Source organism: Bubalus kerabau, chromosome 17, assembly GCF_029407905.1.
Source record: "Bubalus kerabau isolate K-KA32 ecotype Philippines breed swamp buffalo chromosome 17, PCC_UOA_SB_1v2, whole genome shotgun sequence".
Taxonomy (NCBI): Eukaryota; Metazoa; Chordata; class Mammalia; order Artiodactyla; family Bovidae; genus Bubalus; species Bubalus kerabau.
The window spans coordinates 32,670,002-32,696,986 of NC_073640.1; the positions used below are offsets into that span (position 1 = coordinate 32,670,002).

Here is a 26,985-nt window from a genome sequence, read left to right on the forward strand (position 1 = left end):
GACTCTTGAGAGTCCCTTGGACTGCAAGGAGATCCAACGAGTCCATTCTGAAGGAGATCAGCCCTGGGATTTCTTTGAAAGGAATGATGCTGAAGCTGAAACTCCAGTACTTTGGCCACCTCATGCGAAGAGTTGACTCATTGGAAAAGACTCTGATGCTGGGAGGGATTGGGGGCAGGAGGAGAAGGGGACAACAGAGAATGAGATGGCTGGATGGTATCACCAACTCGATGGATGTGAGTTTGAGTGAACTCCGGGAGTTGGTGATGGACAGGGAGGCCTGGCGTGCTGCACTTCATGGGGTCGCAGAGCTGGACGTGACTGAGCGACTGAACTGAACTGAACTGAACTGATGAAAGGTGGGTAGAGTTTAACCAGGAAAAGAACAGCAGGGAAGGAATTTTAAGCATAAGTAAAAACAAAGTAGTCTGCGAGACTGTTTTAAATTTTGGGAATTACTGAAAGTGGAGAGAAACTGGAGAAGTCTGGTGTGCTAACAAGAAGCATGCTTTATGAGGGCAGGGTCCATGTCTTCCTCACTAAGTGTCAGACATGTAATGATTATTGAACATACATTTGCTAACTGAACGGATGGACAAATGAATAAATCATCTGATGATTTCATAAGGAATGGTAGGTATCATAAATGAGCTTCCTAGAAATAGATTCTAAGATGAAGATTTGTTTAATTTTTACTGAGGAGTCCCTTTGATCAGTATATTAATACATATATACAGAATCTAGAAAAATAGTACTGATGAACCTATTTGCAGGGCAGGAATAGAGACCCTGACACAGAGATCAGGCTTGTGGACATAAATGTTGAAGGAGAGGGTAGGACGAATTGAGAGGATAGCTTGACATATATATACACTCTAATGTGTAAAGCTGGAGAAGGAAATGGCAACCCACTCCACTATTCTTGACATGAATCTCACAGATAGAGGAGCCTCATGGGCTACAGTCCAGGGAGTTGCAAAGAGTCCGACACAGCTTAGCGACTACCAACAAATATGTAAAGTAGATAGCTAGTGGGAAGCTGCTGTATAACACAGGGAGCTCAACCTGGTGCTCTGTGATAACCTAGAGGGGTAGGGTGGGGTGGGGTGGGTGGAAGTTCTAGAGGGAGGGGACGTAAGAATACTCATGGGCTTCCCAGGTGGCTCAATGGTAAAGAAACTGCTTGTCAATCCAGGAGCCATGGGTTTGATCCTTGGGTCAGAGAGATCCCCTGGAGGAGGGCATGGCAACCCAATCCAGTATTCTTGCCTTGAGAATCCCATAGACAGAGGAGCCTGATCATGGTGTCTCAAGAGTCAGACACAACTGAGCAACTGAGCGTGCATGCATGGCTGATTCATATTGTCGCATGGCAGAAACCAACATAACACTGTAAAGCAATTATCCTCCGATTAAAAAAAAAAAAAAGTATCTGTAAGAAAACGAAAAGGACAAGACTGGGAAGAAGGAGCACTCGGGCAGTGATGCAGTTACAACAAAGACCTCAGTGGACTCCCCTCTAGAGTTGGGATGGTCAATGAGGAAATCCATCCAAGACTTTATACTCCAACACTGACCAGTTATTGGCTGTGGGAACTTCCCTCAGAATGGAGGCTTGGCCCTGGTCCAGGTGGCTGTCTTCAGCTGAGGGATCATCAGCCCTGAACTGTCGACAGTCAACACGCCCCGAAGCTGAGGGAAGAGTGTTTTAAACCTGAAGGGAGCTGTGGGTGGATCTGAGCAGCATTTCTTTTTGCTGAAACAAGGTAGAGCTTCTGCAAGATCTTGCCAATCAAAATCTTTTTTGAAGTGTGTTGAAGTATGGTCAGTACATAGGAAAATGTAATGTTTGTCGAACAGTTGATCATCCTGTAAAACTGGAATTTTTACTTGGCATGATGATTCAGAGGTTCTACAAAAATCTACAGCTAGAGATAAAAAATGCTCTGAATGTGTTGTGTAATACATTCCGCCAGACACTGGGAACAGTATCAAAAAAATAAATAAATAAAGACTCACTTTCACAAGTAGCTCATCAACTAGCTGGTGAAATGAGCACATGAAAGCAAAATATTTGCAGTTATTTGAATATTGTGTGGGATGGAGAAGAATTGGAGGAAAGACATTCCAGGTGAGAGGAGGATAGTCAGATAGACATGACTAGGTTTCTGTTAGAAAGAGAGATGTCTGGAAAAGGCAGTCATTAAAACTAAAGTTGGAGATGCAAACAGAACAAAATATAAGGGCACATAAATGTCAAGATGGGGAGAGTTGGCTTCATCCTGTAGAAAAGAGAGGAGATCCATCATTTGCAATCAACCCTATGTAGAGGCTCCTCCATTAGTACTTCCAGACTCAATTGGAGGCAGAGATATAGAATGTTAGGGGATGAGACAAGTTATGAGGTTTACAGGTATAGTCCAATTAAGAGATGATAAAACATTGACAATAAATACAAGTCTCAGTGCTGATTTTCGTGTTTGGGTCCTTGCACTAATTTTACCTAAAATGTTCAACTGAAGGTAAGCTGATGATGCTTTTGAACTGTGGTGCTGGAGAAGACTCTTGAGAGTCCCTTGGACTGCAAGAAGATCAAATCAGTCAGTCCTAAAGGAAATCAACCTTGAATATTCACTGAAAGGACTCGTGCTGAAGCAGAAGATACAATATTTGGCCACCTGATGCAAATACCCAACTCATTGGAAAAGACCCTGATGCTGGGAAAGATTGAGGGTAGGAGGAGAAGAGGGCAACGGAGGATGAGATGGTTGGATGGCATTACTGATTCAATGGACATGAGTTTGAGCAAACTCCAGGAGATGGTGAAGGACAGGGAAGCCTGGTATGCTCCAGTTCATGGGGTTGAAAAGAATCAAACACGATTTAGCGACTGAACAACATCAAAGCTGAGAAAGGGGTATACAGGAACTATTTTTGCAACTTTTCTCTAAGATTAAAATTAATTCAAGAGAATATTTTTTTAATGAATCACAAGAAAAAGATGCAAGATTTACTAAAAGAACTGAGTTCAGAGACTAATCTGAAAGGGTGAACTCTTTCTTCCCTGCAGAAGGCCATGAGATAACTTTTGTTTTTGTTTTGCTGGGTTGTGTTTTTACTTAGAGTTTGTTTCTAGGAGAAATTATTTCCCCCATTATGAAATCATAACACATTAACAGAAAAATAAAGTCAAGCTCTGTACTCTGTGTCGGGCTGTTAGTGACTGTGTGCATTTCATACTAGTTTCTGTTTAGGCTGGAAAAAGAGAAGTGATAAAATGAAAAAAAATCTGTTATCAACAGAGTTACCTTCTAGTGGGGGGACTCTAAAATTAAGAAATGCCTTCATAGAGAGAATAAATAAATCTAGATAGTGTCTGAACAATGACAAACTCTGTGTATATTTGTGGAGTGAGTGTATTTGGGCAGAGTAGCATGGAGTTCAGGCTCCCCTGGTGGTTCAGCAGTAAAGAATCTGCCTGCAATGCAGCAGACCCAGGTTCGATCCCTGGGTCGAGAAGATCCCTTGAAGGAGGGCATGTCAACCCACTCCAGTACTCCTGCCTGGAGAATCCCATGGACAGAGGAGCCTGACTGACTACAGTCCATGGGGTTGCAAAGAGTCAGACACGACTGGATGACTAAGCAGCAGCAGCGTGGGGTTAAGTTTCACGGATGGAATATTTATATGTGAAATGTTCTGATATAAGTACCTTTTCTCTTTGGACCAATCATTTAAAGTGTCTTTGCTCCGGATTTCAAGTCTACAACAAATGTTAAAATTACTGCGAGGGTCCAACAAAATAATATAGACAGGGGCTAGAACAGAAATTACCATATGCTAAGTCTGTGAGTACCAACTCTGTTTATGTGTTAGTATCCAGCTTTGAAAAATATTTGGATCCCTAGGGTCGCTTTCAAATCTGTGGGATGACAATACAGGGATGAAGGTGGAGCAGTTTTTAAAGTCTTCTCAGCAATTCTAATGTAAAGCCATACTTCAGACAAACTCTAATGGAAACCAGCCTTTTTGAAATTTAACTTCACTCTTCTCCATAGAAGCATTAATTTTCTATCCTGATTACTGTGAAGAACTTTTGCTCAGATTTGTTTATAAAATGAAGTAACTTTTAAATCACTCTGCTGAATGAATAGTCATGGAGATTGCTCAGTTGGTCAGTCATTTCTGACTCTTTGCAACCCCATGGACTGCAGCCTGCCAGGTTCCTGATTTCCATCATTTACATGCTCTGCTCTGTGATTCATTGCTTTCATATACAAAAGCAATAATCTGGGGACTTCCCTGGCAGTCCAGTGGCTAAGACTTCTCCTTGCAACACAGGGGACGGGAATTTGATCTCTGGTCTGGGAACTAAGATTCCACATAACTTGGAGCAACTAAGCCCTTGTGCCCCAACTACTGAGCCCAGGAGCCACGACTGAAAACTCCATGTGATGCAACCAAAGATCCTACATGATGCAATGAAGATGCTATGTGCCACAACTAAGACCCAATACAGCCTAATTAATAAATCAATTTTTTAAAGAAAACAATTTTTTTACTCTTCAAACCTCAAAGTTTAGTGCAAAAAACAAATGAGATAATAGTAAGAGAGTAGTGGCTGGAAAGATAACTTTAGAGTCAAACTGTCTTGAACCAGAACACTTGTTTTATATTCCATGCTCAACTTGTATTCGTTCTGTGTCCTTGCCCAAGTAACAAAACTTTCCTAAGCTTGAGTTCTTTAATCTGCAAAAAAGGAAGTTAATAGAAATTGTTATATCCTAGGCTTATTGAGATAATTAAATATAATAATGTATGTAAAGAGTATGTGTTCATGCATGCTAAGTTGCTTCAGTCATGTCCAACTCTTTGTGATCCTATGGACTGTAGACTGCCAGGCTCCTCTGTCTATGGGGTTCTCCAGGCAAGAATACTGGAGTGGGTTGCCATGCCCTCCTCCAGGGAATCTTCCCCACCCAGGGACTGAACCTGCATCTCTATGTCTCCTGCATTGGCAGATGGGTTCTTGACCACTAGCATCACGTGGGAAGCTCACGTAAAGAGCATAGAAGAGTTAAATACATAATATTTCTGAGAGCTTATTGTCACTATAATTATAGGCACATTATGTGTCTGAATATGAGATATTGAATAATAAACTAGCCTTTTCCCATTTTAAGTGGTGGTGGATATTGTAACTGTAACTAGGTGTAGTTTTGCTTAGTCATTTTAATACTGGCTTTCTTTCACCGGAGAGGGTGTGGAGAAAAGGGATCCTTCCTACACTGTTGGTGGGAATGGAAGTTGGTGCAGCTACTGTGGAAGACAGTATGGATGTCCCTCAGAAACTAAAAACAGAAGTATCATATGATCTATCAATCCCACTCCTGGCACATATCCAAACAAAAGTATAATTCAAAAAGATAAATGCACCCCTATGTTCATAGCAACACTATTTCCAACAGCCAAGACATGGTGACAACCTAAATTTCCAACAACAAATGAATGGATAAAGAAGATGCAGTACATATATACAGTGGAATACTACTCAGCCCTAAAAATCGATAATGCCATCTACTGTAACATGAATGCAACAGAGATTATCACACTAAGTAAAATAAGTCAGAAAGACAAATACCATGATATCATTTATATGTGGAATCTAAAATATGACACAAATGAACCTACCTATGAAACAGAAAAAGAAACATATAGACTGGTGGTTGCCAAAGGGATGGGGGTGGAAGAGGGATGAACCGGGAGCTTGGGATTAGCAGATGCAAACTGGTATATATAGAACAGGTAGACAACAAGGTCCTGCTGTATAGCACAGGGAAATATATTCAATATCCTGTGAAAAAATCATAATGGAAAAGAAAAAAACAGTAGCTTATTTTCTTAAATTTGGAAGAGGAAACACAAAAAGACATTATCAAATGCAATAAGTTAAAAAACACACAATCTCAGGTTCACCCATCCAATCAATTTCATATCAATTTCCCCTGTGGCATGTGGCTAAGTCACTGCAGTCGTGTCTGACTCTGTGTGACCCCATAGATGGCAGCCCACCAGGCTCCCCCGTCCCTGGGATTCTCCAGGCAAGAACACTGGAGTGGGTTGCCATTTCCTTCTCCAATGCATGAAAGTGAAAAGTGAAAGGGAAGTCGCTCAGTCATGTCCAACTCTCTGCGACCCCATGGACTGCAGCCTACCAGGCTCCTCCGTCATGGGATTTGCCAGGCAAGAGTACTGGAGTGGGGTGCCATTGCCTTCTCCATCCCCTGTGGCATAAAATTGCTCAAAAATACAATGTGTTTTGATGTAGCAGGCACAAGGCCAGGCACTGGGCACATCCTTAGTACAAGTGGCTTAGAGTTGCTTGAGTGAATCGCTCCCATATTTGAATGTCACATCTCCCAGTCCATACAAATCCCACACGCTTGCCGAAAAGAACCACTGGGCTGAGGACTGTAACAAAGCTAAGACAAGCTTTTATCCACATCCTCCCTCAAGATCTTTCTGCCTGATGTCTGGCTTCTCGGAAAATCCACATCCTTTAGCTTCAGACACCTGGAAATGAAAAGGCAGCACTCCTTTCCGTCAAGGATGATATTTCTCCTAATAGTGATTCAAGACTGTTGACGCACCTGTACACTGGAATAGATGTGCATGGAGGTTTTGTGGATGCATTTGTCAAGTGATTACCCAGAGGGGGGGAAATGGATGCTTTGAGGTTAATCTTGCAGCAGAAAAGATTTCTAGTCAAGCTGCGGTGTAGGCTCCTCCACGGAAATGCATGCAGAATGCAGACCATGGAGGCAAATTGAAAAGTGTAAACCTTGCAGGATAATGTTTCTTCAAAGCGGCAAGTGTTGGTGTGTGATAAATAGGACCCTGAGTGATACCCAGGAAATACAACAACAGGATTCTCTGTTTGTGTTTTCATTTGGAACTGTTTCTGTCCCTTGGTTGATGGTACAAGAGCCTCATTTAGCTAGTGACTATAAATTTGACACCGTGCCATTTCTCCAAGAAAGCCCCTATTATAATCCAACTTGATTCAGATCCTAATTATAATAATATAGCTGTTGTATTTCCAGCTGTTTTTCAACAAACATGATCCCTGTCATCACAATTCATCCTGCCAGTGTCAAGTCAAGTGTGAACGGCATCAATCCCAAGGTGAAGTCCGCTTTTAATAAATCCATATTTTTTCTGCATTTAGCTTCTTGGTAAAAGTGCAATTGGCTTGGATTTCAATTGACACAGTGCTCCCAGAATCCTTTGCCTCTGGCCATACCTGAAAGTTCCCTCCCATTAGCAACAAAACCCACACATCTCCCCCCTATAATGACAGCACACACTACAAGGAAAATTAACCATTAAAAATTTTACACTGTCAGGGTAGAGGTTCCAGCTTGCTGACAAACTAAGATGAAAGGCCTTCGGGAAAATAAGATGTTGAGGTTTTGGGTAGTGAGGCTCTGTTAGTGAGGCTCTACTTTTTTATGAGCAAGTCAGCACACCAATTCTGCACATTATTCAGAAAGAAAAATGCTGGTGCTGACACCCTGAGTGGAAAAACAAAGGTTTGGTGCAGCGTGAAAATGTGCACACTGAAAAAGCTAAAACCCTTATGATGAAAAGAACACAGACCCCATTTGCAAAGACTTATTTGCAATACATTTTCAGAGAATAAGCATTTCAATAGCAGGTGAAAAATAAAACAGCTGAACCTTCCACACTAGCTGAAACTCAGAAAGGTGTGCATAACTGGCCCTCCCAGGAACATCTCCCAAATCTGACTTGCCCTTTCAGCTACCCTAGGCCAAGTTCAGTATGGACAACCCCCAGACAGGGTAACTGGCATTACCATCTGAAAATACATTCTTTAAACAGTCACACATTCCAAAGCTCATAGGCCTAACAGGTAACAGCAACCTATGCAATGCCTTCATTATTTTAATAAAATTGAACCCTCAACCCATTCCCCCTTACCTTCCTTATTAATTCCCCCAAGCAATAGGCAACACAAGAGGTAATGCAGCACAGGTGTTAATGACAACCCTTCTGGGTTGCTGTTGCACCACAGAGCAATAATTTCATGATACCCATGTAACTTGTTGACGTTTAAATTATCGCTTACTAGAAGCTGAAGCATCTGGCCCTAGAGGTTTTAAATGTGTCATGCGAAATCCCCCTTTTTTTTTTTTTAGTCTTATCAAACCTGGGATTCCTGTGCATGCACTTTTAGAGGTTTTTTTTTTTTTTCTTCCTGTTTGTTTGTTGGGTCCGAGCAGAGACCTTGTATACTTAAGAACAAAATCAGAGAAATAAATGCAGATAGCCAATATTCTTTTTTCTTCACACCTCTATAACTGATATCATAGGCTTCAACATTCATTTCTCCTGAAGGGACTCAAGCAAACTCCCCAAGTGGGGAAGATGACCTAAACCTTACTGATTTTTTTTCCCCATTTTTCTATTTAATTATAGAAGACACACGCCAAATATCCAAACCTTTAGGGATCTTTGGAGGAGGAAAAGGATTAAACATGGATCAGTAAAAATTGCAGCTTATTTATTTTAACCCTGTATATGGAGAATTCCTCCCCATCTAAGTTCTGAGGGAAATAGTGAATTGTACCATCTGCTTGTTCATTCACCTATAAGCAAGAAGGTTTCCACTTCCTTCTAGGAATCTGTGCTATGACCTACTGTTGGTTAACTAGGAAAGTTACATCAGGGCACTAACAGACGATGTAACCTTCCCTTTGGATGGTGATCGATCTCGCAACTGAGCAAAAGGATGAGGCGGTGTCCGCTTGCCATGTCACTGCAGAAACCCCCCTTTGAAGAAACACAGCCCATACTGCAATCTCAAACAGTCACTTCCCATGCTGTCTTCTTCCGCAGAGGCCTAACCATTGCTCGCTGGGTGTTTTCCACCCATGCCAACTCAGCCTGTAGTACAGAGTCACTGCCAAACTCTACAGGCTCCAAATTGAATTTATTATGGGAACAGGGACAGACTCGAAACTGCAGTTGGGCGGATGGACAGCACCGAAATGTATCCTGTCATTTCTCTGGCTCTGTTTTGGAACATAAACTCGGGAAATAAAATGCAGTTTCCAGATTATATTCTGGAGCATTCTGAGGTATAAACTGTTTTGTAACTTAATGAAACAGCCCATACAGACTTAACAGGGTGTTTTTAAAATGGGCCTGGAAGTTTCTGGAACAATTAAACACTTCAAAAGACACACTAGAGCACACAGATGTCTTCTCTTCACCCATGCAGCATTCCGGCAAACATCTGTAATGTGCATCGGGTGAGAGAAATGAAAAATATTGTATGAAAATGTGTAACTGTAAAATCTCAGCCCTTGTTTACTATGCACAGGAGGAAAAATGCCTTCTGGATCCCAGGCTAACAACGCCAGGATGGTGGCCTACCCACTGCTTCCGCAAACAGATAATGAGGACAATCGGAGGCCTGGTTGTGAAAACTAATAAGCTGTCTGTTTTACAGTTTCATGTGTATAAATAAACCCTTTCAGAATGGGAATGACTCTTTTATAATATAACAGGGGAAAAAAAAAAAAAAGTATCTTTTCTTTGCTTAGGTGGCCTGTTCCCAGCAAGCAAGCCTTTGCTGTTCTGTTACCTATGGAAAAAAATCCTATAACTGCTTAAGAAGTAAACTAGCATCATTCATGCTTTGGACTGACAGCTATTTCCAGCCTGACCTTGCACAATTATGCTGCCGGTGGCACTGCAGGCGTCTTCCGCAATGTGTCAGGACTGCAGTAGGTGGAAGGCTTCGTTGGTTCTGTTTTATTACCTGAGTTCTTCATTCACTCACACGAAGGCGATTTGCAGAGTGTGCACTGTGTGCAGAGCTCAGAGCTAGATGCAGAGGGTACAGGAATGTGCAGCAGAGCCCGAGTTGCTGTCCCAACAGTATTTGAAGTTTCTTTGAGCAATGCCTTCACATGGTTTCACTTTATTACAGGAAAGTGTGCAAATCTTTGCTAAGTTTAGAAGGCATGATGCAGTGGAAAACTCCTATATACTACAATTATACGGTTAGAAGATTTTGTTTACATTATCTTGTTATAAGAAAGATCATATTCTACATCATTGATTTGCCACTCTCACACAGTGAGGACATTTTTTTTTAACATCTTTAAGGTTCAGATTCTTAATCAAAAATGGGAATGATACCACCCACATCAGGTTCTTACTCTGCTGCTGCTGCTGCTAAGTCACATCAGTCGTGTCCAACTCTGTGGGACCCCATAGATGGCAGCCCACCAGGCTCCCCCGTCCCTGGGATTCTCCAGGCAAGAACACTGGAGTGGGTTGCCATTTCCTTCTCCAATGCATGAAAGTGAAAAGTGAAAGTGAAGTCACTCACTCGTGTTCGACTCTTCGAGACCCCATGGACTGCAGCCCCCCAGGCTCCTCCGCCCATGGGATTTTCCAGGCAAGAGTACTGGACTCTAATGCCCCTTAAAGCAGGGGTCCCCAGCTGCCAGGATCTAATGCCTGATGATCTGGTGTGGAACTGATGTAATGGTAATAGACATAAAGTGCACTGTGAATATAATGCACTTGAAACATCCCCAAACCATCCCCTCACACTCATCCTTGGAAAAACTGTCTTCCATGAAACTGGTCCCTGGTGCCAAAAAGATTGGGGCCCGCTGGAATAAAGACACCACACAATCAACACTCCCTGGGTGAGGGGACACTGTATAAATCACAGCCCTGGGCTCTCAAGGGCATGCTACTACTTTATTTATATTGGATGAAGTGAGAATTTGGGGCCAAGTTGCATGAGGAAAAAAAAAATACAACCATGGCACAGGCTGTTCATATTTTATTCTTTCAGAATAGGCTTAATTTTCTAGTTAAAAGACAGGACTTCAAAATTTTTTCAGTAGTGTGGTCGTAGCTACCCTCTCTCTCTTTCTGTTTTTTTCTTTTATCCCCTAGCTTTATCGAGGTATAATTGACAAAAAAATTGCAGTATATTTAAAATGGTGTATAACATGATTTGATATGCCTATACATTGTGAAACGATTACCACAATCAACTTAATTAACACATCCATCACATCACAGAGTTACTTTTCTTCCCCCTAGATGTAAAATACAAAACGAGTGACTCTCCCATCAAATTGCAAACCCGGCAACTTGAAAAGCCACTCAGCCGCTGTGCTATTGGGAAGGGAAAGTCCTAGACAAAACAGGCCTAATTGGGCAATCATTGCAGAGCTATGGTTTCAAAGAGATTTAAAAAAAAAATAAGTATTCACTAACTCATCCAAAATACACCATCCTACCTAGGGGTTGTCATACTGAGTGAAGGAAGTCAGACAGAGAAGGAGAAATATCTTATGGCATCCCTTTTATGTGCAATCTAAAAAGAAATGATACGAATGAAGTTATTTACAAACCAGAAACAGACTCGCAGACTTAAGAGAACAAGCTTAGGGTTGGAGGAGTGGGGAGGAGAAGGGAAGGGATAGTTAGGGAGTTTGGGATGGACAGGTACACACTGCTATATTTTAAAATGGATGACCAACAAGGACCTACTGTTCAGCACAGGGAACTCTGCTCAATGTTATGTAGCAGCCTGGATGGGAGGTGGGTTTAGGGGAGAACAGATACATGTATAAGACTTCCCTGTAGCTCAAACGGTAAAGAACCTGCCTGCCATGCAGGAGACCAGGGTTCGATTCCTGGGTTGGGAAGTTCCTCTGGAGAAGGGAATGGCAATCCACTCCAGTATTCTTGCCTGGAGAATTCCATGGACGGAGAAGCCTGGTGGGCTACAGTCTGTGGGGTCACAAAGAGTTGAACACGACTGAGCGACTACCACACACACACACACAGATACATGTATACAGATGGCTGAGTCCCTTTGCTGTCCATCTGAAATGATCACAACATTGTTAATCAGCTATACTCCAAAAGAGAATAAAAGGTTTAAAAAATACGACATTCTTCATGTTCAGCTAGCTAACACTGAGGTAAGCTAGACTGATCTCCTGTTTGGGCCATTTTGCAACACATTTTTATTGAGCTCTTGCAATGTATCAAGCTTTCTTTAAGGCACCTGAGAAACTTGATAGAAAAGCCTTGCTTTCTTGAAGGGCAGACTAGTGGGAAGGCAGAAAATTAAACAACTAACACAAATAATGTCAAATGATAAAGTGCTGTAGGTGAGGGACTTCCCTGGTGGTCCAGTGGTTAAGACGCCTGCAACGCAGGGGATGTAGGTTCGGTTCCTGGTCACAGAACTAAGATCCCATGTGCGGCGGAGCAAGTAAGCCTGTGTCCTCAGCTACTGAGCTGGCACACCACAACTAGAGAGCCTGCATGCTGCAACTGAGGCCCAATGCAGCCAAAAATTAAAAAAAAAGAAGAAGAAGAAGAGAAAGGTGAAAGAAAGGACCTGAATAACACAGGAGGGGCAACTAAACAGCTATAGCAAGGTTTCAATGTGGAGGGGACACTGATATTGAGATTAGATTTTAAAAAAGGGTGATCTTGAGTCAAGGTTCAGAGGCGCAGTTGCAAATCAGATGGAGCCCCCAAGAAAGAGGTTAATCGGACTGGAGCTTAGAAAAATAGAAAGTTAGAGACGGGATTTGAACAGCATTTTTATACCAATTACCCAGAGTTCACTAATTTTCCCAACTTTTTTTTTTCCCAACACACTTGCTCAAACAAGCATATTCCTATGATTCCATAATACATCCACCTAAGGTCACACCCAGATTCAAAAGATTTAGTTGATTCCTGAGCTGAATCATTCCTTCTTCTGAACTCTAAAAATACTTTTTTTGGACTGTCTCTCGGTGTACCTTTTACTTTTATATAATAAACTGCAGTGCATATAGATTTTCCCCTTTCAGACTGAAAGCTTCTCCAAAACAATATTCTTTCTTATTTGCTCAACTTTTCCCTCTAATCTTCTTCTCCAGAATTAACTCATTCCTCCTTAATGTAGCTTCATCCCTTTATCACATAATAAACACAGCTCTATGCTGTCCTATTTGTACAAATGCTAAGAACAGCCTAGTATGAAATATTTATTCATTTAATCTTTGCAACAAGCCTTTGAGCATTTGTTATGATTATCTCCTTTCAAACAGAAAGGGATAAATCCTGTATTCAAAACCAGAAGTTTCCAAACTGGCCCTCATTACTACTACACAAGCAGAGGACTCTAAGTGCAGAGAACATGGCCCAGTGTCCTGTTTTCCTTCCTAGCATCTCAGAAAGTGCCTTGAGTATAAATATCTATTAAGTGAATAAATGGATGAATGCTGATTTTCTTCAGCAAGAAATATTTAGAAATGAATACAGCAGGTAGATCCATTGATAGTTTTAATTAGATGTTATTTTTATTGCTTTGTCTTATTTTCATATTGTTAATTGTTGGTGAAGAAACAGCAGAGATTTCAGATCCTCTTAAAAGAGAGTAGTCATGGCAGAAAACAACAAAATTCCATAAACCAATTATCCTTCAAATAAAAGTTAAAAAAGTGTAGTCATGATTTCGTCTTCCTAAAGAGAAGCTCATTTCTGTGGCTGTAAACAAAAGCTAGTATGATATCAAACCCTTTTAAGCTCGTGAAAAGTTTCTATAGAAGAAATGATGGGGGATTTGCCTGGTGGCCCAGTGGTTAAGAATCTGCCTTTCAATGAAGGGAATGCAAGTCTGGTCCTTGGTCAGGAAACTAAGATCCCACATGCTGAGGGGTAACTAAGCCCAGGCACCGAAACTAGAGAAGACCATGCCCCATGATGAAGAGATAGCATGTCCCATTGAAGACCCAGTGCAGGCAAACTTGAAAAAATGAAGAAATGATGGATTGTCTCGAGGGTGGAACATATCTTTACCAGGAGTAAGCACTGTCCCAGGGACTAGGAAGAAAGACAAAGAGGGAGGTCCTAAGAGTGATAGGTTGGAGCCTGCTTAGAGTTTATAAGCCGGCACCAAGGATATCTGTAGTCACATCCTGAAGGCTGATCATTAAGAGCCTAAGTCTGAGAACCAGGCATCAAAGCCAAGTTTATCATGGAGTGAATGAAGAGCTACAAGGCTCCCTTCCTCCCAGGGAAAGCACAGGTCTAGCAGAGAACGGGACTAGGAGATTCCATGAAAGCTCATATCAACACAGTCACTTGATCATAAAGGGTGGTAGAAATGGCCAGGGATGAGTTGGTGATAGAGAATGGAGAAGAGCTAGACTCTCCTGCCTGCCCTCGGAGCTTGAAGCCGAGTGGACCTTTTTTTTAATGTGTGAGGAGTAAATCCCTCTGGAGTTGAGCCACAAGTACTTATTCTCATGGCTTTCTGCCCATCTTGCTACTATGTGCTGAAGAAAATTCTACTTAAACCAGAGAAAATAAGTAGAGATAGCATTTCTTGAATCTGAGCCACTCCTTGCTAGATGTTCCACTAACATTACATAGGAAATCCCCTTAATCTCTATAAAAATATCACAAACAGGGTACCATGGACTACTTTTTTGCACCCTCCCCCCTTCATATGTTGCTCATTCATGGATCAAAACCTTGTCATGGCAAAGGGGCTAGTGTAACTCAGTGACATTAAAAAAAAACAAAAAACAAAAAACTAAGATCATAGCATCCAGGCCCATCACTTCATGGCAAATAGAAGGTGAAAAAGTGAAAGCAGAGACTATCTTCTTGGGCGCTAAAATCACTGTGTATGGTGAATGCAGCCATGAAATTAAAAGACACTTGCTCCCTGGAAGAAAAACTATGACAAACCCAGAGAGTATATTAAAAAGCAGAGACATTACTTTGCCAATGAAGGTCCATATAGTCAAAGCTATGGTTTTTCCAGTAGTCATGTATGGATGTGAGAGTTGGGATTATAAAGAAAGCCTACTGCCGAAGAATTGATGCTTTCAAACTGTGGTTCTGCAGAAGACTCTTGAAAGTCCCCTGGACTGCAAGGAGATCAAATCAGTCCATCCTAAAGGAAATCAACCATGGAGATTCATTAGAAGGACTGATGCTGATAGTGAAGCTCTGATACTTCGGCCACCTGACAGGAAGAGCCGACTCACTGGAAAAGACCCTGATGCTGGGAAAGATGGAAGGCAAAAAAAGAAGAGGGCAGCAGAGGATAAGATGGTTAGACAGCATCACCAACTCAATGGACATGAATTTGAACAAACTCCAGGAGATACTGGAGGACAGAGGAGATTGGGATACTGAAGTCCAAAGGGTGACAAAGAGTCGGTCACGACAGTGACTAAACAACAATATTCATATGTTGAGTTCCAAACCCTCAATGGGATAGTATTAGGACATGGGACCTTTTGGAGACAATTAGTTCATAAGGATAAAGCCTCATAGTGAGGTTAGTGTCCTGATAAGAGGAGGAAAAAGACGGCTTGCTGCTTCTCTCTGCTCTCTACACAGCAAGAAAATGAACATCTACAAACCAGGAAGCAGGTTCTCACCAGATGCCAGATCTGCTGGCCACTTGATCTTGGACTTCCAACCTCCAGAATTATGAGAAACAAATGTTGTTTCAGTCACTCAGTCTACTGCAATTTTTTATAACAGCCTGAACTGATGACTAAGACACAGAGGATGGGGAAGGGGGGATAGTTGCTCAGTTGTGTCCAACTCTTAGTGATCCCATGGACTGTAGCCCACCAGGCTCCACTGTCCATGGAATTCTCTAGGCAAGAATACTGCAGTGGGTTGCCATTTCCTTCTCCAAGACATAGAGTGCCTCTGTCTTTTATTACCAAGGTCTAGTTTATAATTGAAGAAGCTGGCATTCAAGTCCAGTTCCATCTGATCCAAAGACAACATTTCTACTCTATTAAAAAGAAAAAGGCATACATCATTCGTCCTTTGGTACCAGAATATTTTAAATTAAATTTTACTTATCATAAAAGCAGAGACGGTCAGTCTGAAAAAGGAGAGATATCGCTTGGTCCTAATCCCAAATTCTGGTTAGGTCAGAGACAGTGAGGCCACTATTTGTCTCCAACTATGTGTTACACACTGTGCAAGGTCCTTTATCTTTCCTTATTTATTTTTATACTCCAAGTACATCTATTAAGCTGAAATGCTTGTCTCCATTTTTAGATAGGAAAACAGGCTCAAAGAAGCTAAATAAATGTATTAAGACATATACTTCATAAGTGTAGAAATACAATTCTGTTCCATTTTCTCCTCAGAGTTCAACTCTGGAGTTCTAGCATCTTACTGTAGATAGCCATAGGTTTGAAACCTAACGATCTAACTAAGGAATTCACACATACACAACCCTGACAATCAACAACATTCGGGCTACTGACGGAAATTTAGCCTCGACATAGGGACCTCACCTCAAAAAAAAAAAAAAAATTACCAATTGGATTTAGAATCCAAGTCAATTCATGTCAATTCCCAACCCCATCTTTTGCATCTCTTGTGCTGTTAGCTCTTCCTGTCTACAGGGATCCCTGGATGCCAGTGGGAGTCTGTTTTCTTCTCCCCAGTTCATCCTAGAAGATGTATGAGAGGAAAAGGGACTTCTCCAGCAGTATAGGATGAAATTAAGTGTGGCCAAATCAAACAAGCAGAGCATAGAACCAAAAGCATAAGAAGAATACGGTGAGATCATGGCATCTGCATGCTTGGAGAGAGTTGGGAAAAAATATATTGGAAACTCTACATGCCGTAATTAAAATCATGGTAAAACCAAAAGAATACATGAAAGACTAGGCACTAATTTCATCAAAAAAAAAAATGATCAAAGATCTGCCAACATCTTAAGGCTCTTTTTTCTTTTAAACTGGGGGGATAGAAACCACAAAAAGGGAAAAAAGATGAGACAGAGAGAATAAGACTGATGACTCTTTAGCCTGACAAGGTACTGATGAGTCTGATACACACCACACCTTTAAACAACTTAGGAAAACCAAACTAATATTTCATCTCTTCATCTTCAGTTGGCCTTTGTATCCTTCTTTCTCTTTACTCTCCCTTTCTTAGTCCTTTCTCATTCTATAGATATTTATTGATTGATATATATTTCAAGTCTGTGCTTGGCCCTGGGGTATGAATATGGGTTGGGACTTCCCCGGTGGTCACGTGGTTAAGAATCTACCTTCCAATGCAAGGGGCACAGGTTTGATCCCTGGTCAAGGAACTAAGATCCCATATGCCCCACTAAGGGGCAACTAAGCCTGGGCGGGAGGAGGCCCACATCTACTGAGCCTGCGCTCTGGAGACCTCACTCCACAACTAGAGGGAAGCCCAGACACTGCCACGAAGATCCCAGATGCCGCAACGAAGACCCAACACAGCCAAAAGTAAATAAATAAAAAGATATCAAAAACAAAAAAAAAAAAGAAGAAAAAGAAGACTACAGGTCCTTCCTGGCCCTTGGGATATTCACAGCCTAACAGGAGGAGAAGCGTGGAAGAACCATCTCTGCATAGGCTGTAAAGTAGGGTGGGTTCCAGGTGCACTTACAAAGATGAGTCCAGGTCCTTCTGCTGGGAATGATGGTGGGCAGGTTTGAGATGTGTCAATGAAACCTTCCCTGATACGAGACAGGGCAGGTAACTCAACTGCAAGGGTATTTTGTGATTTCTGAATTTTGACTCTGACATCAGTAATGAACAGTATATGTGTGTGGAGGTGTGTCAGGTTTTTTAATCTGTTCTTAATCTGGATCGCATTAAGGTAAGACTGCTTCCAAATCGGGGTTTTATTTAGAAAAGCACTTACTGTGTGCATCAATTTATTTGCACAACTCATTTGAAAATATCAGTATTTTCTTAGATTTGTTTAAATTTTAATCATGCTGAGAAAAGTGACTGTGCTAGGTTCCAACAAAAGGTAAAAGCAAAAATGAGCAGATTTGAAAAACACATGCAGAGAATTTGGGGCTACATCAAAGAAAATGCCGATTTCATTTTTAAAAAAGCCAAAATGATAAAGTTCTAATCAATTATATTTCCATTCTTTTCACTTCTTCCTATTACCACATTTAAGAATCTTAGGTTGAATAAGAGAACAGACTGTATATGCTTTTCAACAGCTGTGCCTTTCCAACTATATTTTACAACATCTATGGCTTTTTTCTCTTTAACATTTATACTACCTTTGTGTTTACCCTTTGGGCTAATCTGTAGTTGACCCTCGTAATAGAGCCCTTTTAACCAACATTTTGTGACAGACAATCATTGATTTAGCAGTCTTGCAGAATGCCTTAAAAATCAATGTACTCAGAAGAACGAACTGGTGGGACTTCATAATATCACATCTTGTTTTTATCACAAATTTCCAATTTACCAAGTTCCTGTCTCATTATTTATACCAGACAGGGCATGCTGATGAGATACACAACCCGTTCTGTCCCTTTTGGCAATCCATTTATAACTGAAGCACAATTAATATCTTTACAGCTGTTCTCCAGGCAGAAGGAAAAATGTGGAGGCAAAGATTCTGTACATGTTTCAGTATAAATGTGTGAAATGAGGAGCACCGGGATATGGCTAAAAACAGTGGAATCTGGGTTTTTCTTGTTTTTAAACTCTCTGGAGAAATATTTTCAAAATAGTATTTCATACAGGAAGTGAAGTTACCTTTAGTATCTCTCTAGATTTCTCAAGAAAATAATTAGGAGTCAGGAAAATCTTTAAACTCAAACTTCATATGGGATGCTTCTTTAAAGGAAAAACATTAATGGGGAAAAATCCACAAATTTCTTTATTTAAACCTCCTTTAAAATATCTATTGTCAATTGTTTTATTTTCAAATATTAATCTTCTTTTTTAATTAGATATTGATAGTTGCCATCAAATATAAAGAAACCACCATGATTCTGGCCCATATTGATTTAATTATCTCATTTATCTTACCCACCCAGGGATCAAACCCAGGTCTCCTGCATTGCAGGTAGATTCTTTATTGCCTGAGCCATCAGAGAAGACCCATTTAGACCTCACATAAACCCTAAATACTACATTTAAATCACATTTAGATTCCTAAAAGAGGATAGGAATTCCTAAAACAAGATAGGCACCCAATAAATGTTTGTCTTTAATTAGTCAATCTACTCAGTTACTGGCTTCCCTGGTGGCTCAGGCGGTAAAGAATGCACCTGCAATGCGGGAGACCCAGGTTCAATCCCTGGATCAGGAAGATCCCCTGGAGAAGGAAATGGCAACCCACTCCAGTATTCTTGTCTGGGAAATCCCATGGACAGAGGAGCCTGGTGGGCTACAGTCCATGGGGTCACAAAGAGTCAGACACGACTGAGAGACTAACACAACTCAATTACAGATGAGTTTTCTATATGGATCCTTTTAGAATAAATGTATTTGTTTATTTACTGGAGTATAGTTGATTTACAATGTTGTGTTAGTTTCAGATGTACAGTAATGTGATTCAGTTTACGCACATATATATTCATTCTTTCTCAGATTCTTTTCTATTTTAGGTTCTTACCTTGGGTATAGTTCCCTGAGCTATACAGTTTTTGTTTAGTCACTAGGTTGGGTCTCTTTGGGGCCCAATGGACCATAGCCCACCAAGCTCCTCTTTCGATGGGATTCTCCAGGCAAGAACACTGGAGTGGGTTGCCATTTCCTTCTCCAATGCATGAAAGTGAAAAGTGAAAGTGAAGTCGCTCAGTCGTGTCCAACTCTAGCGACCCCATGGACTGCAGCCAGGCTCCTCCATCTATGGGATTTTCCAGGCAAAAGTACTGGAGTGGGGTGCCATTGCCTTCTCCAGAAATTGATATAAATATACTCAAAATATTGATTTACCAATTTCACCTCTTGGAAATTATTCTAAAGAAAGAATTCAAAATATGAGCAGACTTTCTTATTGCTACTTTCTGATGGAACAAAATAAATATTTATTTTTAAACATTTAGAATACATTTGTAATATTTGCAGTAAATATAAATACAACCATAGTTTTTTTTAAAAACCCTGAAGATACAATAGGTTATGCAAAATTAAAACAACCAAAGACAAATAGGAGAAACATAATGACTTTAAAAAAAGAGAAAGAGAAAAGGAAGGAAAAACTTACATGTTTAGCTAGGTGGCCTGGGTTGCCATTACTGACAGATGTGGGACCTGCAGTAAGAAGCTGGTTCTGATAGCAAACTGCATGCCCTCTTCAGTATTACACAATGCTAGAAAAAGCAAGAGCATTCCAGAAAAACATCTATTTCTGCTTTATTGACTATGCCAAAAACTTTGACTGTGTGGATCACAATAAACTGTGGAAAATTCTGAAACAGATGGGAATACCAGACCACCTGACCTGCCTCTTGAGAAATCTGTATGCAGGTCAGGAAGCAACAATTAGAACTGGACATGGAACAACAGACTGGTTCCAAATAGGAAAAGGAGTACGTCAAGGTTGTATATTGTCACCCTGCTTATTTAACTTATATGCAGAGTACATCATGAGAAATGCTGGGCTAGAAGAAGCACAAGCTGGAATCAAGATTGCCGGGAGAAATATCAATAACCTCAGATATGCAGATGACACCACCCTTATGGCAGAAAGTGAAGAGGAACTAAAAAGCCTCTTGATGAAAGTGAAAGAGGAGAGTGAAAAACTTGGCTTAAAGCTCAACATTCAGAAAACAAAGATCATGGCATCTGGTCCCATCACTTCATGGGAAATAGATGGGGAAACAGTGGAAACAGTGTCAGACTTTATTTTTTGGGGGCTCCAAAATCACTACAGATGGTGACTGCAGCCATGAAATTAAAAGACACTTACTCCTTAGAAGAAAAGTTATGACCAACCTAGATGGCATATTAAAAAGCAGAGACATTACTTTGCCAACAAAGGTCCGTCTAGTCAAGGCTATGGTTTTTCCAGTAGTCATGTATGGATGTGAGAGTTGGACTGTGAAGAAAGCTGAGCACCAAAGAATTGATGCTTTTGAACTGTGGTGTTGGAGAAGACTCTTGAGAGTTCCTTGGACTGTAAGGAGATTGAACCAGTCCATTCTAAAGGAGATCAGTCCTGGGTGTTCTTTGGAAGGACTGATGCTAAAGGTGAAACTCCAGTGCTTTGGCCACCTCATGCGAAGAGTTGACTCATTTGAAAAGACTCTGATGCTGGGAGGGATTGGGGGCAGGAGAAGAAGGGGGCGACAGAGGATGAGATGGCTGGATGGCATCACCAATTCAATGAACGTGAGTCTGAGTGAACTCCAGGAGTTGGTGATGGACAGGGAGGCCTGGCGTGCTGTGATTCATGGGGTCGCAAAGAGTTAGATAATACTGAGCGACCAACCTGAACTGAACTGAGGTGCTATGTATGTGCTATGTACTGTGTACTAAGCTGTGCTGCTCCTGTATGCCTAGAAGAAACAGAACTCATCAGCTATTTGAGAACAGAATGTGGAGACACTCACAGGACATATTTTGAAGCTATCACAGTACAGTATGTCAGGAAATGGAGCAGTGTTTCCAGTGCTTGGGAAAGAAGCCTGCTTGGAATGAATGACTCCTCCCCCAGGACCAGAATCTCCTAAGAAGGTGAGATTAAAATGCAAATAGATCCCTAGGTCCTACCCCTGGAATCTCAGAAAAGGGGACAAAGAATATACATCACACCCCACCAGCCCTTGGAAAAGTGCTATTTGTGAGTTAGGAAGAAGAAGAAGGGGCTCATACACCCTTTAAAAAGTTATATGTTATTTCAAGTTTTTAATTACAAAAATAGTACATACTCATTGTGGGAAACACACCTCTTTTAGTCAAAGAGACACCTTAGAAGGCCCAGAAGTGAGAAGGCTGGGCTTTTAGGACAGTGCAAAGAAGTGTTAAGAAGTTAATTAGCACCTGCATCATAAAGAGTTGTCAGGTACAATTTGGGACAGATAGGGGAGTCAAACAATGTGAAAAACACCCAGGAAAGCCTGGAGAATGGTGAAAAATAATAACTTAAATTTCACTTTCCTAAGTATTTAGACGTATGTTGTGATTTTCTGTAGAGCTAAGGCATCGGGACATTTCTAATGCTCTCTCTATAATTAAGTGTAGGTTGTCTGAATGTATGTCTTTACTAACGGACATAAATGATGCAAACAGTGCTAATACACAAATAATAAAAAGATCAGTCATTTAGACAAGCACAAGTGTCCAGTTGACTCTTAATTTACCTACATAAGCCTGAGGTAGGCTGAATTTTTCATCCTCTGTTTATTTGCTGGCATATCCCCCAGGCTGGCATTATCCCTAAAAGGAATAAAAACATCTGTAGCAGTGTTTTCTGAGTTGCAAACCACACAGGCTACCTAATGAAGAAGCCCACTCTGAGCTGGTTCAATATGAAATTCCCAGGTTCCACAAAGAATTTCCTGTAGAAAGTACACACCCACTTGTCTGCTCACAAGTAATTAAAGAGTTGCGTGGCTCACAGTAAGCTCTCCCTGCATTTATTATATTTGGTAAATTCTTTCAAATAATGTCTTGAATCAACATGAAATGCCCAACTGAGCATATTATTTCCCCAGTGGAGTGGTTCCATCATTGTTGCTTTTTTCCTAAAGCAGCAACTATACACAGAGAGGTTACAACAAAAGAAATATTGTCTAGGACCACACAGATGGTTCAGGCTCCATTCTTGGCAGACTTCAACTTAGAATCAAGGGATTTAGGATTAGGGAAATAAACACAGAACTTGACTTTGTGGAGACCCTAAATTTTGTTGCTCCAGTGGTTAAATCTGCCTTCCAATGCAGGGGATGCAGGTTCGATCCTTGGTCTAGAAAGATTCTGCATGCCTCGAGGCAGCTAAGCCCATGTGCCATGACTACTGAGCCTAGGCTTTAGAGCCTGGGAGCCACAGTTACCGAGCTCATGTGCCGAAGCTACTGAGGCCTATGCACCCTAGAACCCATGCTCTGCAAAAAAAGAAGCCACCACAATGAGAAGGCTTGGCACTGCAATGAAGAGTAGCCCCCACTCATTGAAACTAAAGAAAGCTTTTGCATAGCAACAAAAACCTAGTGTGACCAAAAAAATTAATTAATTTTTTTTTAAAGAAGAATATTTGGATGGACACGTCTGAAAAGCTGTAGTAAGTTAGGCAGCCAAATTAGGTGATGGATCTCATAGGTAGAAGTGGACAATTATAAACTTGGAACTATTTTGAGGTCTTGCATTTTTTCCTCAAAATATATCATACACTTTCTGCATTTCATTCTTAATATATCACCGTTATTTCTTTAAAATATTAAATAGTTTTACAAAGCCTTTGGTAATACCATGAAAAGATGTGTCAGACCTCTCTTATTTTGCTTCCAGAATCTTCTGGCACCCTACCAGGTAGAGATGCCAAGTGGAGTGGACGCCAAGTAAGGAAATATGGCACAACAGTCACCACCAGGCAGGTAGTTCTCAGAGTGTGGTCCCCATGCCAGCAGCATCAGTCTCCTCCAAGTATGTGTTAGACATGCCAATTCTCAGCTCCACTCCAGACCTACTGAATCACAGACTATGTGAGTGAGGCTAAAATATTATATTTTAGCCAGTCCTCCAGGTTCTGCTAATGCACACTCAAATTAAGGTAACTTTGTATTGAGTGAACAGTAACAACTATTTAGGACTTCTCTAGTGGCTCAGATGGTAAAGAATCTGCCTGCAAAGCAGGAGGCCCAAGTTTGATCCCTGGGTTGACGATATGAGATCAACATAGATATCCTTGACCTAAAAAAATAAAGCCACCAAGATAATGTGTTAGCTTCTTTTTATAACTTTACAACCTTCTGAATAAGGTAAGACCATTATGAAGTTTCTAATTTTATAGAAAAGTAGACTGAAAAATTCCCTTAACCTCTTTGTGTTAGAAAGTTGTACAGAAAGTACCAATATTCAAGATGCTGGGAATACATCTAGGTATGCTTCTTAACCTTTTAATATATGCTCCACTTTAGTGTAGTCTTAGTAAGGCTATAACTCATAAATTTCCTTATTTTCACCCAATGCCTTCCAGTAACGATGGTGTCTTACTACCAAATGGCAAGGTGTCATGACCAGAATAGCTCATTTTTCTTTAGGATGGAAAATTGAGAAATACGGGATGCAGTCTAGTTTTTATATTAATGTTTTTACTTCTCCGAAATTAATATATTGTAACACATCTAAGTACAGTTGTTAAAATTACATCCTTTGTGAAATTTTGAGCGAGAATTAAATAAGCATAAATTTCCAGGCACATAATTTCACAAATCCCTTAATAGCTGGCAATTGCTGCTTCCCATCTCCCACATAAGATTTGAAGACTCCAGGTTCCTCATATAATCAATCTGCTCTCCATTTGTTGTACAAAGAACCCACACACTTCAAGGCTTTAGAATGTCCAAGAACTCTGGATATTTTGCTGGTATGACAGTTTTCGTACCTTCAAATAACCTTCAAAATGAGGTCTAAGCACACTCGAGTATGAGGCAAACAGCCTCTGCTAACCTGGGCTTAGCTCATTTATCTCTACATGTTTGTTTGAGGGACAAAAGAAGAAGCAAGGGAACTTCCCTGGTTGCCCAGTGGTTAACGCTGCACTCTCAATGCAGAGGGCTCAAGTTCCATCCCTGGTCAGGCAACTAGATCCTGCATGCCACAACTAAGACCCAGTGCAGCCAAATAAATTAAAAAAAAAAAGCAGCAAGAATTATGAGGTACTGATCATGAAATAGCACTCTCTTATACGTATATTCTCACAGCTAAGACGTTCTCCTTTCTCTTCATTAAGTGAATATCTACCAATTGACCACAAAGAACATGTTCATTTCAACTTTCCATTTGTGTCTGTCCCTTTCCCTTTTAATTCTGATCCAGGCATTATCCTTGATTTAGTAGAAAGCACATGGAAAGTACATTTGGCATAGGAATCAGTATATGTGGGGCTTACGGATAATCAAAGCTGGAACACACCGACTGAAAGCAAGTCGCTAAATCTCTGAGTCTAATTTTCTTATCTGCTTTACCCATTTTACTGTACTATCCTGGAAAACCAGCAGCATAACAAAGATATACAGCCCTATTCAACAACATATGAAAATCTCATGCAAACATTAAGACATCTATAAAGATAATTGTGGTAAATATATTTACACATTAGGTGTCAGTTCCCTTGCATTTTAACTTCTGTCTCTGTCACCAGTAAGAGAAGCCTTTTTAGACACCACCACATCTATAAAACCTGTTGAAATCAGACACAATTACTTTAAGCACCATTATAAAGAAATAATTGCATCATCTTAGAACAAGACTACCTGACGCTGTACACTATGGTTGGAACTGACAGCTCATAAGGAAGTGAATGGGGAATGTGGTATTCTTAAAAAAAAAGAGAGAGAGAGAGAGGTTTCCTAGGCATTTGCTGAAACTCGATCCTTTGGAACTTGAATTGCCTTGAATCGCCTTGAATCAGAGCCCACAATATAAATAATTTCTCACCCCCATTTTTGGCAAGATAATACAAAATTAATGATCTCACATGTCCCTGTATAGACTTTAGAATTTGCACATATTTCACTATCCATGTATGTATATAGAGAAACCTACCCTAGACAGAAAAGCGAATTCCCTTCAGGACAGAATTTATATTTCAGAGTAGAAAGACTGTGAGGCAAGCCAGCTATTTTTGTTGTTGTTCCAGACTCTACACATTTTTCTCTTTGATTTGGAAAGAAAGCGGCATTTTCTCTCCAACTTAGACAGTATATATCACACAAATCCACACACAAACACACATATACTGCGACATATAGAAATAAGAGAGAATGAAGAGAAAGGGAATGTGTGTGTGAGGGGAGAGGGAATAAATTTGTACAAGAGATATAAAATATTAAAGAACTCTTCTCTTTTTAAGGGTTAAGAGAAGCATTTTCGGAAATTGCATTAATCTGCAATTCATAAACAGTAACTTACAAACTAAGAAAAGAGACTAGAATCACAGTTTTCAAAAACAGGTTTCTGTTTTTGGTCACAGTTGAAAAAATGACATACAAACAAAGTCATGCCTCAGGACTTGCTGAGTGCAAATCATTTGTGCAACATGATGCTGAACGTGTGTGAACAGTGGTCCTGCCTTCACAGAGCTGGCCATCTAGTCAGATGTCAGACGAGTGTGAATTTCCTTTTAGACACTTGTTCCATTTACCAGTGATGAATGGAAGAATGAGAAATGAATTCCATTTTCCCTCCCTAGGGAAGGTATCCTGAAAAACATGGCTCAAGGAGCACCTTGAATAAGTGATTCCCAGGTTGAAGAAAAGCTTCCTCCTCATGGTTTAAGGGACTGCAACATCACTCTAAAGGCTCTCGTCTGGGGATAACAGGAAGTGAGTAAAGCCATAACTTAAAATCATTTGTGATTCTGATAATAAATAGATAGTAAATAACAATGGTGTGCTTCACTTGGATGTACAGAATCAAGCTGTAGTTAAAGTGTTTGTGGGTAAGACTGAAGAGTCCAGTTCCAGCCTCATCACACATTTGCTGCAAGACTCTTAGCCAATTGCTTTACTGCGTTTTCTTTATACAAAACAAAAACAAACAAATCTTCCTGATAGATCTGTGTGACTTCATTAAGTCAGATGAAACTACACAGCACAGTGTTGGTTCAGATAGTAGTTATGATCATGATGTTGATAATGAGGACACTAATGATGTCAATTTACTGAGCACCTACTGTATGCAAGACACTAGCTCAGGTATTTTGTATGTGCTATTATTTTTCTTAATCAACAGATACTGAATGCCTACAAAATGTCATTGCTACAGGTACATACAACTTACTGTTTAAACATATTACTGTTCTCTAAATAACAGTAAAGGAATATCATGTTTAAAATAATATACTGGATGTGCAGGAAAGAGACATAATGCATCCAAATGTGTTTATTTAATGAGGGGCCTTCATGATCCACAG

General features: G+C 40.5%; 1 protein-coding gene and 1 long non-coding RNA gene across 3 annotated transcripts in view; one reads left to right on the forward strand and one right to left on the reverse strand.

Annotated features, from left to right (window-relative positions):
- CDH8 (cadherin 8) overlaps window positions 1–26,985 on the reverse strand; it is a 401,377-nt gene that overhangs the window by 210,707 nt on the left and 163,685 nt on the right. The window lies entirely within an intron of this gene.
- On the forward strand, window positions 233–26,414 carry LOC129631202 (uncharacterized). The gene is made up of 3 exons (XR_008703929.1): window positions 233–359; window positions 21,411–21,584; window positions 26,263–26,414. It is a non-coding gene; the product is annotated as an uncharacterized LOC129631202 (long non-coding RNA).